The 16,283-nt window shown below is 44.7% G+C and overlaps 1 long non-coding RNA gene across 1 annotated transcript; it reads right to left on the bottom strand.

Annotated features, from left to right (window-relative positions):
• Positions 1–4,232: 4,232 nt before the first annotated feature.
• LOC138107122 (uncharacterized) lies at positions 4,233–16,283 on the bottom strand. Its single transcript, XR_011149240.1, has 3 exons — positions 16,191–16,283; positions 13,795–14,019; positions 4,233–4,480 (listed from the first exon to the last, which is right to left on the bottom strand). It is a non-coding gene; the product is annotated as an uncharacterized lncRNA (long non-coding RNA).

The raw sequence follows: 16,283 nt of genomic DNA, 5'->3' as shown, positions 1-16,283 counted from the left end.
TGGAGTCACTTACTGCTGTCTGGGGACGAGACCCTTTCTGCAGGTGACAGTGGCTTGTCCTCTCCCTGTGGGATGGGAACCTCCAGTGTCTAGGACCAGCCTCATTTTGCCAGCATCCAGGTGCTGTGTTAGAGCTGGAGGGGGAAAGGCTCGCTAGAACCATAGGATCCTTTAGGTTGGAAAAGCCCTCTAAGGTCATCGAGCCCAGCTGTTCCCCCAGCACTGCCAAGCGCCCCACCAAACCAAGTCCCTAAACACCATACCTACATGTCCTTTAAATATCTCCAGGGATAAGGACTCAGCACTTCCCTGGGCAGCCTGTTCCAATGCCTGACCACACTTCCAGTGAAGAAATTTTTCCTAAAATCCAGTCTAAGCCTTCCCTGGTGCAATTTGAGGCCATTTCCTTTTGTCATATCACTTGTTACTTGGGAGATCTCGTTTCTTGAAACTTATCTGCTTGTTACCTAGGAGGTCTCTGGGCTGCCTGGATGAGAGGAGAAATACTCCCAGCACAGGGAATGGAAGCTCAGGGGTTCCCACACCGAGGCAGGGAGAGCAGTGGTCCTCAGCAGAGCTTGGATATCAGTTTTCAGTGGTTGGCTCTGCTTTTCCTCCCAGGCAGATCTCTGCAGAGTGCTTCAAAATTGGCTGTTTAGGAGGGGGGAAATATAGGTTAGCCAAGTTTTTCATCCAGACTTATCTGATGTTTTTGCCTGTTTTGCCTCTTCCTGACTTCCTTGTGCTAAGAAAACAGCTGCCTTTGGACTTCTAGGGTGAACTTTTATGTAATGCTTGACAAGGAACAACAGAAAAGTGCCTTATTTTTAAAGAGTCAGCCAAGAAGACACATTATTGCAGCTTCTCCATCCCCACTGCATGCAGAGCTGTGGCACCAGGCCAGCTTTGCTCCTCCTTCAATTTGTTCCCAAATCTTCTGGAAGAACTGGAGGCTCCTTTGGTTTTCCATTGTTCTGGTTTTCCTGAAAAAGATCTTTTCGTGCTGTTATCCTTCCACGGAAAGGGCCTTCCTGCTCACACACTCAGTGACACAAGGTTACACAAGGCTATGGCAGCCTCTGCTCTGGAGAGGAAGGGTTTTCTTCCTCCTCTGGCACCTGTCTGGCACAGGGTGCCCAGGGAAGCTGTGGCTGCCACATCCCTGGAAGTGTTCAAGGCCAGGCTGGATGGAGTTCTGAGCAATGTGGTTTAGTGAAAGATGTCCCTGCCCACAGCAGCAGGGTTGGAATGAGGTGATCTTTAGACACCCTCCAACCTAAACTATTCCATGACTCTATGAACTTGATAGAGCTGGGCACACAAACAGGTTTGTGCCTCTGATGCTGTAAAGGATGAGAGGTTGTCTGTGAGACAGAGGTGCATTATTTTCCTTAATATTTGCTTTGCAGAGATGCAAACACCTGAAGGAGGAATTTTTCATTGCAAAGGTCTCTGTTGGCTGCACAGGACATGGACAAGGTCACAGGGAATGTAGCCAAAGGAGGGGACTGGCAAATTTCATAGACAAATGATAAAATGCAGTTGAAAGAATTATTTGCTCTGCTCAATACCACTTGGCTCAATTTTCCACAGACCCTGTAAGAGGCTGGTTTCACCACTGATGAGAAGACAAAATGTGTGGTTGTACCACCCAGAAGTAACCATCTGAGAAAGGAGGGAAGAGGAAAGAGGTTCTGCCACTGCTGATGTAAGAACATGGGGTAGCAAGTCAGGGGATCAGGGCTCAAAGCAACTAAAGGAGGCAGTTATTCCTGAAATGGCTTGGAGGCCTATGGAAAGCGTTGCTGGAGGATGGGGTGGACACAAACAGTTTACACAAGCTCAAGAGGAGGCTCAAAACCACCTGGATAATTAATCTGTAAAGGTCACTAAATACATTTTTATGTATTGCACATCCCCATCAGGATTATTTTTGAATGAAAACTAATTCTACAAAGAGGGAGAAGTATTATCTGTATTTGCCCTTTCTAGCTTTCAGGTTTGATTTTAGCTATCACTTAAAGTTGTAAAATATTTTCTTTTTAAACAATAAATAGTATTAAAATAGCACTTTTACACTATTGCAGGAATAAAAATTGCCATCACCGAGGCCATGTCATTCCTTATGGAGCAGAGCCACAGAAATCTATGACAGAAATTTTATAGGACAAGTCACTCCAGAGTGGGTACAAACTTCCATGTGAGTTGGCAATTCATCTCCTCTACATCAGGAGTCCAACTAGGACAAGCCAACCTCGGGCTTCACGAATGGCAAGATAATAAGAGACACATTGAGGACATGCCTTAATAATATCATTACAATTTCTGCATCAGGCAGGAGTTTGGATGGCACAGAGAGGAGGCAGATTCTGTGCTCTCCCATTCTAGAAGTCCCCCAAGCTGCAGTAGATGCTTGGGGTCTGCATGTGTTAGTTTTGAAACTGAAGATGCTTAATTCTGCTAGGGAAGGTTAATAGAGGTTCTTTAAATAAAAAGGAGGCTTGCAAAGGTGCAAGTTGTCTCTGTCCCCACGCTGAGCCAGCTGGAGGCCAATGAACGCAGTCAATGCTGTCTTGGGTCTGGGCTAACTCGCTTTCACACCTTCTCCACCAGGTGAAGGGGCACCAACTCCCTGTGCTGCCTGAAACAGCCCCTGTCACCCCTGGCCAGGGTTTATGCCCTAAACATCCCTGCTCTGGAGTTCAAAGGCACACTGCAGGACAGCTTTCAGGCAGCGGAGGTGTAGCTCGGAGACAGCAGTCACGGGTCCTGTTACTCTCAGCTCTGCTGGGGGAGGATTCACACCCCATCGACTCCTCCTTTGACAGACACTTTAAAGCCCTGTCAGCAGCAGCAGCAGCGACGTTTCCTGAACGCGTCCCGCCTTTGTTAGCACCAGCTCCGGGCCGAGTAATCCTTCGAGCTGGAGGTGATCAGCCACCAGCGACGGATTTAATGCCACGGCAATTACACCTCGCAGATTAGACTGGGCCTGATGACACGGAGTTAAGGATGGCCGTGGCAACCAGCAGCCTGTCCTGCTTAAGGCTGCGTGCAAGCAAGAAGGGATTTCGCCTGTCCCACGATACTATGTGCTCTCACAGAATGATGAGCCACAGAATCTTTAAGAGAAGGAAAGGATTTTTGAAGACTCCTGCTGCGAGGACAAGATATCTGAGGGGAAAGGGAATGATATCCAATGCCTCTGAAAATCCCACAGGAGCAGGCTGCAGAAATATTTCTCTGTGATAGTTTGAGATTGAAATAAGTGCAAACAGTGTAGAAGTAGAAATAAATTCTAGATTTAATGTGTTGGGATGAACAGGATCTTTAGGACTTCTGTTTGTGTAAATCTGTGTGGTCTCTGTGTGAACGTTTGGAATGGGGATTGCTCAGCTCGGGTAACACATCTGGGGGCACAGCAAAGCAGCCTGGTCGAGGGAAAGGTGTCCCTGCCCAGGACAGAGGGTTGGAACGAGGTCGTTTTTAAGGTCCCATCCAACCCAAACCGTTCTATGGTGTGATGAAGCAGGAGAGTTGTAAGAGAGAGGAAGGATGAATTCCTTTGGAAGGATAATTTTTTGCCTCTCTAGTAGCAGGCTTCTGTTGGAAGAATTGTTTTGCTCTTACACTGGCCTGGGTTGAAGGTGTTCCACTGTGCAGAGAGTGGTAACAGCCTGATGCACACATTGTTCTTTGGCAGATCACAAAGACCTAGAGGAGAAAAGCCTGTCCTAAAAAGCACAAAAAGCCCCTAGTATCTCTGTAACAGGAGCTGAACTCCTCCATGTTTGGAAATATCCATTGGGGATTTTTCCAGCAGATGGCAACAGCAGACCGGTTTGTAGTGCAAGGCCAGCGTTTGCAGGCTGCAGAAACCCGGCTGGGCTGTACCCAAAGCATCTTCCAGGTCTGCTTCTCCCACTCCCGATATTGAGCCTACCTGGTACCCCAGGGCACGACTGTAAAATAGAATAAATCGGTGCTGCAGAAAACTGTACAAACGCTGGAGCTCTTGGTGTGTCTGCAGGGCTTAAAACATACCTGGTGCATTTTTAAACAGCCGAAAATTATGTCTCTCTCTGAATAAACATAATTTCTCTCCTATATATCTTTTTGCAAAATAATAATTCGAAGGGTGATCAGAGTGGGACCACGGACAAACACAAAGATAAAAAATACAGTGTTTGACTGATGTTTTATCAAAAGGTGTCTCTTCCCTGCCGTGCGCAGAAGCTGGATTGATGGACCAAAATTTCACTGCATTCTTGTCATTGTTCCTGAGCCATCTTAACCAGCTGCTTTTGGGAAGTGCTTGTTATTGCCTTGGAAAGATGATTATCCTGCTCGAAATTGTAGACTCAGTTTTGGCCTCTGGAGGAAAGAGTTGTGCCGCAGATCCCAGGTGCTGCAGATGCTGATATCCGTGGAAGGATCAGGGGGACTCCACAGCCAAGTCCCACCTCACTCTGCCCAGGCCCTGGGGAAGATGTGGGAGTTATTTTTCACAATCATCACCCCTGCAACATCATTTTTCATCAACATTTTGAGAGCACTACCGTTTTTAATAAATAGCAACATTGTTTTGCCATTTGCAAGTTTACTATATGAATTAACCTTGAAGACATAACACAGGATAAATTTACAGCTGAAGGTTCCAACCTTTTTCTCCAAAATTCAATCAATGTGTAGCTTTTCCCTTAAGCTGAAGTACAGGCCAGATTCACAGAATCATGCAGGTTGGAAAAGGCCTTGAGGCAGTGAAAATGAACATTTAGGTGTGATATGAGGCTTGGGGAGCGCTGAAGAGGCTGTAAAAGTCAACTGATATTCTTTGGAAATAAAATAAAGTGGAAAGAACTAATTCATAATGAATACCCTGCAGAAAAGACACAAGGAACAGGCTGCAGGGGAGATCCCTGAAAGCCAAAGCTGTGCCTCAGTGGGATCTAAGGTGGGAATTCTGCAATATGCCTGCACACAATTTAGTTTTCACTGGGATCAGCGAGCAGTGGCCGCCCCAGGGCAGGAGGTGTCCAATCAGCTGTGGCTCAGGAGACCTGGGAAAAATGCAGGTTATTGTCCCCAGCCACATGGCAGTGTGCAGGAAAAGGGTGATATTGGTTATTTTTGTTACTGTGTTTGCTAAACAGAGGAGCTGCCCAGCCCTCTTCACTTGACCGATGCTCTCAGCTGTGGTACAGGTGAATGCCACCTCTCTTGGGTGTTCCACCTCCCTGGGTATTTCTGTGCAGGGAACTGCAATGCCATTGTAACTTTTCTGCTCTCACATAATTCTGTCAGAAAAAACTGTATGTTGAAGAGGAAACTGCCTCTCACCGTCCTAAAATTCTTTATCTCTCGTGGTAACTCGCGGCACACTCCCTGCACGTTATCTTTATGTTAACACTGTTTACAAGTGCTGTGAATAAACCCAAATCCAATCGAGAAAGTTCCTTTCCTCTTTGCTCACATTTCCATGCAGGGGTGGGATTATCTACCTCTACCAGTGGTAGATGCAAAAGGAAAAAAATCCAACCTATGAATGCCTGCCACACCACAGCACACAAAGCTACTGCTTTTAGTGGGTTAGGCTGAGGGCTTTTCTGTTGTTCCTTTGCTCTTCTAATGAGGGGGACTGTGAGATGTCTTTGAACTAGCTACAGACACGAAAGATTTAGTAAACAAGATTCTTTATCCCATTTCTGGTAAGAGCTTGTCCTGACAGATATCTTCTTCCTCCTGTGGTTTAGACCACAGTTTGATCTTTTTTTTCCCTGTAGCCCCTGAAGCATTTAACAACATGATGGGCAAGGGCCTAGCAGTAATTAGACTGATTGAACACTGGAAGTGTAGACAAAAGAGAAGGTTGGGAATCACTGTTGTTCTCCAAGCTGACACTACCAGGTCCTGAGGTCTCAACCCTCAGAGCCCATGTTTTTGAGAGTACCTGCACACTGGTGTGCACAGACCTTGGGTCCTGCTGCAGCCTGGGGGCTACGGGCTGAGATATCCCCACACAGCTCCTGTATCCCCTGGGACAAACCCACCTCTCCCTGCTGCTGCTCCTGTGTTGTGCCTGTGGATAACAGGTTAACACGGTGGCAGTGCACAAGCTGCCAGGTGGCACCCACCTGACCTGCACTGAAGAGGAAATCTTATTTTTCAAAACTTTCCATCATGCCATGCAAAACACAGATTCCTTCCAAACCTGGAAGTGATAGCCTGGCATGATGCCCCAGGTCATGTCTTACATAAAGAGTTTTTTTTCTTCTGCACAATACTCTACATCCTACTTTTACAGATACTCACCAAAGCTACCTTAACTCATAACAGCCAGGCCTCTGTATGACTGTGCTTAACTCTTGCTCAGCTCAGGGCATCTTCCCATTCCCCAGGCTTCAGAAGCCACTGAAACTCCCATGTTTTCCTGGTGGCTGCCTGCTTGCAGCTGCCCTCCTCCCACCCACTGGGTCACCTGCCAAGCTCTCCACTGCACCGGGCATGGCAGCCTCCAAGGGGGGTATCTGTTTGAGAGCTGATTAAAAGCCTGAGGAAAAAAAAGCTGAGTGATATTGTAGCTCTAAAGGTGCAAGAAGCATTAGCCCTGGAGATGTGAAGGCCACCTGGTTATGTTGAGCACACACTGTGGTCAATTTACCCAGCTGTTCAGCTGGAGAGGTCCATTTCCATGGGCTGGGGTTGGTCCATCTCCAGCCATGCTGTGAGAAGGTTATTAAAATGCCCTAGGGTATATCACTGTGTCCCACAGCCATAGGGAGGAGGAGAGAAGATCCAGCAGGCAGGAATTGTGCAGCAAGATTGATTTATTTAATTATTTTACAAACTCTTTTATAGACTTTTTTCTTCATAGTCTAATTGGACAAAGGATCAGCCACCCCTTGGGGGTGATTGGCTAAAATCCTAAAACATCCATTGTCAAAATATTTTTCTACTGTACCATAAACAAGGCTTTTCAAGGTTGCAGGTGTTTCATTGCTTACAGAACTCAGCTACTGTCTCTGAAAGAGAAAAGTCTCTCAGGGACTTAGAAAATAGCAAGAAAATCCTTGCTAGCAGCATTTTTGTATCCACAAAGGTGTTCTGGGGTGCTACCGCTGCCTGCTCAGCAGAGGCTTGCACACACCCTGCCATCAGCAGGGGCAGCCTTTGATGCCACACCAGCCTGGCAGAGATGTGAGTGAGCCCTTCTGACAGTGTTAACATCACCACTGGTGCCTGAACTTGAATCCCAAATTTTGCCAGGGCAGTTCTTCCCAGATTTCTGCTAACAGCTGTACAGTGCAGCTCCTCTGCTGTTTCCCAGCTGCTGATGTGTGTCCATCCCATGGAGTCCCAAAGGAGGGGCCCTGGGGAGTCCTCTGTGCTGACTTGAGGGGACCAAAGGGTCTGATCTTGAATTTAAGGGCTGTTCTACCCTCGGCCAGGATTCAAGCTGATTGTGCAGTTGAACAATCTCTCCTCAGAGAGAGGTGGTTCTGAAAACCTTTACTTGCCTCATTCCCTGAGGTGTATCCTAAAGAAACCAGGTTACAATCGTCCCTGCTCTGCTTAAAGCTTTGTGGAGTAGGTTCAGATGACCAGTTACTGTGAGCTTTTTGCTGGTGCAAATGAGCAATTTGCCAGAAAAACTTCACATGACAAAACTTTTATCCCAAAAGTAATTTCTAGTCATTCTGAATTCAGAGATGTTTGATGACAAAAGTCAAAGGAAGCCATGCAGATTGATGCATGACTACAAGGGACAGGAAAGTTAGACACTGATATTGAAATATTCAACCTTTAATCAGCAATGCTATATTTCTTATGGGGGAAGAAAATAAACATACAGCCACGTCAGCCAAATGAAACCAATAGAGAGTAATTAAACTTGTGTTTATCAACACAAATAGCCAGCACAGAAATACCAGTGTATTTTCTTTTCTCAACATCTGTCTGATAAAGACCTTTTGGCTGTAATATTGACACTTTTGTGACTATTAACTCATTGGAGTCTCACTTACAATAAAATAAAATAAAATAAAATAAAATAAAATAAAATAAAATAAAATAAAATAAAATAAAATAAAATAAAATAAAATAACCCCCTACTTTTAAGCACCAAATTCTCTTTACTAAAGCCAGCATTTTACTTCTGTGTACTTGGGCATACTGGGCAGCTTATTTTCATTCAGGAAAATAAAATAAAACAAGCTTTCCCAGTACAAAAACCCTCTCCAGCAGCAGAGGATATGCTGGCACTAGTGTAATTAGAGAGGTCAGGAATCAGGTAACACCACCAACATTGCTTTATCTTTATCAGCTGAAAAAAAAAGTTGAGTAAATGCCTTTAAAAAGTTAAAGCTGCTGAGGTTAATGCATTCGGGGGGTTGAATGTGCTTTATTTGTGTGGTAAATTTATTTTCCAGGTACTGCACAAGCACAACAAACCATGATGTTTACCTGGAATTCATGAATACTCAGTTATGGGCAGCTTTAAGCACCAGACTGAGTTGGGACGCAGTACATGGTAATGTAATTTGTTGGAATAGACTGGTCTGCTGGAGAAAAATGTTTTGAAAGATTTTACATGTTTGGGGAAAGAGCTGGCAAAGTCTGCAATCCAATTCCCATCATGAGGTAACCTATCATCAAACACTGGCTTCAAAAACAAAATCTGGCGGATCCGAAGTTTACCACATTATGTCTCCCAATCTGCTTTCGTAGCCTTTTCCCTTCCCCAAACGTTGGGGCTGCGCCGTGTTTTCCGTGCAATGCTGAGAAAACAGAGCGCTGTGCCAGCGCGCTCCTTACTTTTGGTTATTTTTAAATCTCTGCAAAAGCTCCCGCTTTCTTCTGTAGCCAATGCCTCTTGTTTGTGGAAGCAGTTCCAATTTACTTTCTATAAGGAAAAAAAATTCTACTGCCTCGAAAGCGCTGCAAGTATCCACATTGTTCTCCTGCATTGTTTTCCTTACAAAAAGGAATTCTTTGGAACCACAGAGGCATTGAGTGGCCTCCACTCACTCTTTTTTAACCCCTCCCAGCTCTCAAATAGTGGCTTTCAAGCAGTGACCTTTCCTTTTTGTGAAGGCCAGCTTGTTATTTTGGGTTGGATTTCCCTGCCGATTGTTCTGCGTTTCCTCCCGCGTTGCTCTGCGGCGAAGCCACTGCCGCCGCTCCCGCTCCCGATGGGATAACCAGGGTGAGCACCCTGGGCTCCTCACCCACAGCCCTGCTGCTCCTGGGGGGCTGTGTGTAACCATGGGGAGAGCCAGACCCCTGGCAGCCTTTCCCATCTTCACATGGATGGCCAAAAATCATCAACTTCTCGTAACAGCCACAAATCATAAAATCCTGGCAACAGTGGCCATTAACCACCTTGTACACGTTATAGCCATCCTTCAGATGCTCGGAAATGCAACAGCAGCTCTCTAGAACTGCTCTCAAAGAGCTTCACCCATGAGTGTCATAGGAAGACACACATAAAAACCTGACCTTTCCTAGTTAAACAGCTGATCCACCTCTCTGTGTGGGAATAAACACCTCCTTTATACTCTGTAGGAGTAATTATTTGTCACCCCTACATTCTCTTTCTGGTAACAAGCTTTTTTTAAAAATATTACAAACTTCTTGGAAGGACATACAGAACCCATCCCTCTTCACACAGTACCTCTGCAGGACCTGAACTAGTTTGTGTCACTACAAAACACTGAACCCACAAGCAAAAAGCGTGAGACACGTGTAGGATCCAGAGCGAGCCTTGAAATCAGTCAATATCTCTAATATAATCTTTAAACAAACACCTTAGCTACTTGAAGCAGAGAGGAGCAAAGTCCACCCACTCCAGGATTTTGTTTTTGAGAAAGCCAAGTTAAGCTGTAAAATACAGATTCACTCTGCTGAAGGATCTCATCTCGATTTCTAGATGCTGACACTGAGCCTGGCAACAAGTCCTATCAAAAATAAACTGGGACATCTCAAATACACTCAGCAGCAAAACATGTGCATCTTGATTCCTTGAGGACTGCTGCAGGCCTAGGAATCTGGAGCTCTGAGCAGACAGGATTTGTTTTAGAAGCAACATGTTCTGCTGTATTCATAAGAAAATATTCTCAGAAATTCCAACTCACCAGGAGTTTGAAAGCTCCTCATTTTGGCTGGATTTTGGGATGTAACCCAAGTGTGAATAGATCAGGTTTCTTGGTGTCTTGTGAACTTGAAGTGCTGTTTTTCAGCCAAAGCCCATCGTTAGACCCTGCCCTCAACTTGCACATACAAGGCACAGAGACAAGAAGTGGAGTTTTCTAAATACCCATTTATTTTTGAAGTTGTTTATATTTCAGAGTTCAAATTGAGACAAATTGTATTCTTTCACCCAAAATATTTGTAAAATTTTTCACTTCTGTTTCTTTCCCAGTAATAGTTTCCATCTGCAGCTGGCTGCATGAAAAACCTCAGTGTCAACATTTTAAGAAATGCTTATCTGTTTTTACATCTGTTTTACAAACTTCAGGTAAAGGGGAAAAAAAAGATGATTCTAATATAATCTTTTATCTTGTACTTGTTTCATTGAGAAGTGTGATAGGAGGCTGAGATACTGTGCTAGCCAAACTTTAATGCACTACACTAACAATATAGGTAAAGCCGTAAGTAACTGGAAAAATAATAAAATAAGTGGGAACAAAAAGGAGATAATGACCCCCCACTGATCCTTCAACCTTGGCAAACATCTACTGTGTTCAGAAAACAGAGTGTGAGACAGAAGGAAGGTGACAAAAAGGAGAAAAAACAACATCTGAAATTTCAAAATGTTTTCGGAGGATCGAAACGAGATGAAAATTTAAATTTAAGGGAAATATTTTGGTGCACCAAATACTTTTTATACAAAAGTCTCTATTTTGCCGGATAAATGTTTGAGACACAAATGTTGGCCATCTGTAACTGCAGCAGTGAGCGAGGCAGCAAGATGGAAAAGGTGTCGTGGCAAATTGCCTTGCCTCCCTCTGGAGCGCTGCATTGCAATGAGCTGGCCCAAGTCCCAGAGGCAGCAATGCCATATTTGTGTTGTGAGAAATGCAAGGTGCTCAGGCCTGGGAAAAGACCTCTTCTTGTGTCCACACTGACTGTTCCAGAACTGCTTCAATGCCACACTTCTCACTGCATCCAGAGTGAAAAATTTCCTCACCTCTATTTCTGCTTATAGACAAATCACTTTTCCTTCTTGTGGGTAATTTGGGCTACAAATACAGTGATGAATATGCTACCTAGTAGTAAAAAGGGAAATAAATAGGTATAAGTGACTCTCCCCCTATCCGTGCGGGACTGTGTGTGCCTGAGCACAGGCAAACATAAACACACACATATCTTATGCCTCTGGAATATTTGTGTGTGTTCAGTGGCTCAGTTCCAGTCCAACTACAAACACCCCTGCTCATTACAGGAAAATGTGTGGTGCTTATTTTAAAATGCTCTGAAATCTCTGAAAACATAAAGGCACCTGCCTCACACAAGACATCTCCCCTGAGCTCGTTTTATCTAGCAGTGTTTGTACTTGAAGTGTACGTGACACTGCTCACTTGAGACACCATTATCCAAAAGTCCTCCAAAGCTCATTCCAAACTAACTGAGAAAAGTATTACATCCTTCTTCAATCCCTCTTTTAACCAGTTCTTAACACATCTCCTCACCCCTTCATCCATGCCTCTCCCTGGAACACTTCTGTTCATCCCACTAATGAGAGACAGATTGATTTCCATCATTTCACCTTCCGTTGCCTTATTGATGCCCTGCCTGCCCAGAGGGAGGACAGTCATCCTGTGGTGGCAGCATCAGAGAAGCTCAGTCAGAGGACACTGATGCTCTGAGTTGCAAGAAAGTGGGGTCTATTCTGATTTACACAAATCCAGTGTCTTTCACCTTAATGATGAGGACTTTTTGAGAGCTAAAGCTAAATCATAAACTGATCAGAGCTTCCCGGCAGCAGCGAGTTTGGTCTTTGCTTCAAAATGAATGGCTGTCTTTACAGAATCTGAGATTATCTGCTAAGTGATTACATACCTACACACATGGCAAAAGATTAGCACCTTCCTGCACCCCCCTGTCAGTGTTATTCTTACGTGCCCAGCCACCTCCACAGGCCCATGCCAGATGTGAGCCGTGAGAAACGCAGCGGTTGAATTACAGGGAAAGTTAAGAAAGTGGTGTGGGGGGCACATCTTTCCAGCAGTTCAAAGACTGTTCAAACAGTTCCACTTCTTCTGCCTGTCTCTCTTTTTTTTTTTTTTTTTCCACATTGAGGCTTTGGAATCTCTCTCTTTTCCCAGGGGTACATGTTAAAGGAAGTTCAAGTGATCATCAGGCTATATCCCATTTCCACGTTATTCCAGCCTTGCTTGAAGAGATGATATATCTGATAGCTTTTAGCTTGGCTCTATCACTCTGAATTTCCCCTCTTTTTCCACTTTGCACTTATGATTTGTGATGGGCAAATCTCGAAAGATTAGAAGCTTGGCTTGGATAGTTTTGAAGTTTACATTTCAATTTTCAGAGATCAGGGTCACTGCAACAAGTGTATGAATTATCTGCCTCGGATTCATGGGATCTGAATGACCAAAGACTTTGGCATACTTCAGGAAGAGGAACAAGCTGATATCTGTATTTCCAGTTAACATAGTTACATTGCCCCAAAATTAAACAGACCAAGGGGATTTACTGATTTCCAGTGCCATCAGAGGAAATGAGAGCTGAATGCATCAGAGGGTTGTTTGACTTTGGAGCAGGACTCAAATGCTGCATCCCATGTAAGGGCTTTACCCTTTGGATCCTCTGGCCAGACAAGGGGCGGGGGCAGAGCTGAATGCTGTGAGTGCTTTACAGGTGGTGTCCTCTCAGAAAATAAAACGTGTGTACTTCCCGAAGGGACCAGTGACACCTATATTTTCCTCTGGGCTGCAGAGTGCACTCTTAGCTCACCATCCCTACAAGACTCTGTTATTGTTCCTGTGAAAACCTTAACTCTGATTCTTCACTGACATTTGGCACCACTTTAAAATCAACTTTCCATACAGATAGATCGACTGCATAATTGGCCTTGACTGTATTTTCTCACTGAGAATGCAGACAGGAGATGAAAATCAAAGTTTAATCCCATTGCCTGCTGTAGCAAAACACAATACAATGCCTATCTGGAATGTAGCATCTCTCTTTTTATTTATCTATTGTATGTCCCTGTCTGAGACAAGTATGTTCTTGCTCTGTTTCCAAACAGAAGAGCATCCCAGAAAATACTTCTGGTGAACAAAACAAATATACCTACTTTTCTTGTAAGGCTTTACATCACCTAAAGAAAATCTGGCTACAGACAACAGAAAGGTCTGACTAAAACTGGGTGGGGGGTTGATGAAATTTTGCTTTGTCAAAAAAGTTCTCCTCAGGGAGCTCAGAGGGTCATAAGCAGGAGACAAAGCAGTTTACAAGTTTTTTAACTCAGTTTTTGCAGACCTGAAGAAGTCTAGCTGTAAGCATTTTGGGGCAGGAGCTGGGTAAACATTACTGATATTGGCCACAGGTATCTAAAGTGGCAACACAAAGGGAATAATTTCTCCAGTGCAGGCAAAACAGGCGCTGAGCTCTTTGGAAGGTTTGGCCTGAGAAAGTGGTACAATGAAAAAAAAAATGGTTTCCTCAAATGGGTGGTACAAGGCTTGGGGAATGAATGTTTGTGGAGCACTCAGCCCCTGGTATGAAAAGGTGCTGTAGAAGTTCAAAGTATTATTGTTATGGCATACTTACTCAGCAAGGCAGGGAATATCAAAGGCTTTCTTCTCCCAGCTGGCTCGGCCTTATCTCCAGGAACTGTTGGTGGGTGGTGATTGCTCTCAGGGACTGGTGATGACAGAGCAGTGAAGGCACTCACTTTGCTTGCAGAGCTGCTCTGGGCACCCTCCTGGACCCGCCAAGGCTCCAGTTCCTCCTTGGTGCTTTTTGGTGTGCACACACCCCGTTCCAGAGAAAAGCCTGGAATGAAAACAGAGAGCTCTGACACCTGGCTAATGGAGGCACTCAGGCAAGGGCTTTCACTTGCCACGTCGGGAAATAATTGATACAAATTGCTTCAGACATTCAAGGTTGCCGGTCCTCCTTCCCACAGGCTATTTTTAGGCCCAATTAGGCAGATGAAATGACACCAGAATTAATTTGGGTAGACTCAAATGTTTGGGCTCCCCCTTTTTTTTTTCATGCTTCTCTCCAGATATATGGCAAATGTCTGAATTACAAAAAGCAGATAAAGGGATTTTTTTCTTTCCCCCCTCTTCTACTAAGCGATGTTCAAGCACTGAAAGACCTGCTCACTGCAAAACCACTTAGGGCTGATTGCTGGGGAATTTCCTCTCACCACCTTAAACCCAAAGCAAATAACAGAATATGAAATAACATATATTCTTGGCATCAGGCTGGATGAGAGCTCCCCCAGGTCTGTCATAAAGGAAAGGCTACCAATCCACCCATCAGAAGATAAAATACAATTAACTGATTCATTATATAAATATTTTGGGTGGGGAGATATGAATTGGCTTATCTCTATTATTCTTATCATTATTATTAGCTGCTGTTTGCTAAGACTGAGTTTTTCAAAGCCTTCTTTCGTGTTAAGGATCCCAAATTCCCATGTTAAATCCCACCCTAAATTTGATGGTGATAGCTTTTGCAAGCTACTGGGGAACACAAGCAGGGGGAGAAATAAGACAGGTGAGATAATATTCATGGCTGTTATTGCCAGAATTTATGGACAAGCTATTCCCATGCTATTTGAACATAATTCGTACATTTGGGCAAAAGGCAGATCCGTAAGTGTTCTCCAGTAAAGCCCCAACCTGTGCAATGTTTTCTCAGAGAAGGAGCTACTGTAACTACCATGGAATATGCAGAACCTGACTGCTGGCCTCTGTGGTTTTTGCACTTTCCCAAACCCTTCCAAAATCAGAGAGCTTCCCAGCTCTCAGGAAGAGGCAAATCATGAACTGCCCCAGGCTTGCAGGCTCAGAGGCTGCAGATCAGCTGGGTGAAATGTTGGGTGAAATGCTGGCGTGTCCCAAGCCAGCAGGATTTCTGCCCCTGAGTTCAGCAGGGCAGCGCTCTGCCCTCGCAGGGCGAGCTGGTGAAGAGGTCTGCCTCCCAAGGGCATTCCTGTGGCTCAGCGTGAGGGCACGTTGTGGTGCGGGGGTGACGGCTCCTGTGCAGTGCTCAGCCTGCAGGATGTGCCAGCAATGCCACTCACTTGTGGAGGGAGGAGAGGGGGAGAAGTTGGGTTTTGGCCTTTGCCACAGGCAGGGCTCATAGGATCAGCTGCCACAGCAGGTCTGATGTGCCATGCCTTGATTTCTGCTGAGCCCTCAGTAACCCCAGGCTGATACCTGATGGGAGGGGGTCATGAAATGGCACCTGATTGTGAGATACAACCATCCCACCCTGGGGAAACGGGGGCTCCACTCTCTGCTGTAAACACAGCACTGGTTCAGAGCATTCCAAATGGAATTGAGTGACAGGCTTCCCTTACTCTTATGTCACAGGCCCAACTTTTCACTGTGCCACGTCATAATTAAGTACAAGAATTTGAGTCTGACTGCAGTTCACCTTCACATAAGCCAAGCTTTAATAAGTATCTGACACTTTGGAAAAAGCCTCTAGTAAGTCAGCAGGAATGAGGGTTATTTCTCCTTATTAGTACCTTTTATGATATCACACATATACTTCCCCCCTAATCTCTTTCTGAAGGCAACACATACATAATTTTTGGGCTCGAGTTTTTTTCTCATGTGTATCTTCTAAGCATGTCTCAGCACTTGGATGGTTGGTGACAGGGGAGTAATTAATACTTCCTGATAATAAACTACAAATCTGAGGCAGAAAAACTTAAACTATCACCAGCTGCTCAATATTGAACTGCTCCAAGATGCGTTTATTTTAGACAATCCAGGCTGTAACCTTACCTCAAAATACTGGGTCATTATAACTACTACATGAACAAAAGTCCTGATCCATTGAAAAAGTTCTTTTAAGTATGGCTTTTAAACTTGAAGTCTTCATAAGGTGCTTGCCCTATTTCCTCCCCTAAAAGGGTTCATAGTTCCTGTGAATTCCTGCCTCATCACCCACTTCCCTGGTTCATATCTAAGCACCATATTCACCTTCGTATCTCCACCTGTGCTTTGCAGTGAATCTCACCGTGGCATCTCTTCCAGTGATCCCAGCTGGTGTTTCTGAGACCCAGTAACAGAAAG

The sequence above is a fragment of the Aphelocoma coerulescens genome, chromosome 3 (assembly GCF_041296385.1).
Source record: "Aphelocoma coerulescens isolate FSJ_1873_10779 chromosome 3, UR_Acoe_1.0, whole genome shotgun sequence".
In the NCBI taxonomy this organism is placed as follows: domain Eukaryota; kingdom Metazoa; phylum Chordata; class Aves; order Passeriformes; family Corvidae; genus Aphelocoma; species Aphelocoma coerulescens.
Note: the sequence above shows the minus strand (reverse complement) of the source record. Positions and strands in the feature narration are given on the sequence as shown.